A 381-nucleotide genomic window follows, 5' to 3' on the forward strand; every position below is an offset into this window, starting at 1 on the left:
ACACACATCATCGCTTTTTCTTTAATGGAGAAAATAAGAAAAATATAAGTATTAAAGTTTAGTGCCTCTTGCCCTTTTTTTACCTTCTCTTTATCTTTTGAATCGTTTTTTTTTTTCTTGTTTTCTTTTGTGTCTCCCAATTATTGGGATAACTTGAATAAGGTTTCATATATATAAACACATTAGTCCACTAGATTTTAAGGAAAACAAAAACTTGACTGGATGAATTTTTAGTTTTTATATTTTTCGATAACTCCAAATAAAATTAAAACCTAAGTATCTGATTAAGAATTAACAGAATCAGCAATTCTACTTTTAGAGAAATGAATTAAAATATGTTCAAATTAGAGATAAGAGATGACAACCCAAACTCATTAAAAA

Source organism: Camelina sativa, chromosome 12 (genome assembly GCF_000633955.1).
Source record: "Camelina sativa cultivar DH55 chromosome 12, Cs, whole genome shotgun sequence".
Classification (NCBI taxonomy): domain Eukaryota; kingdom Viridiplantae; phylum Streptophyta; class Magnoliopsida; order Brassicales; family Brassicaceae; genus Camelina; species Camelina sativa.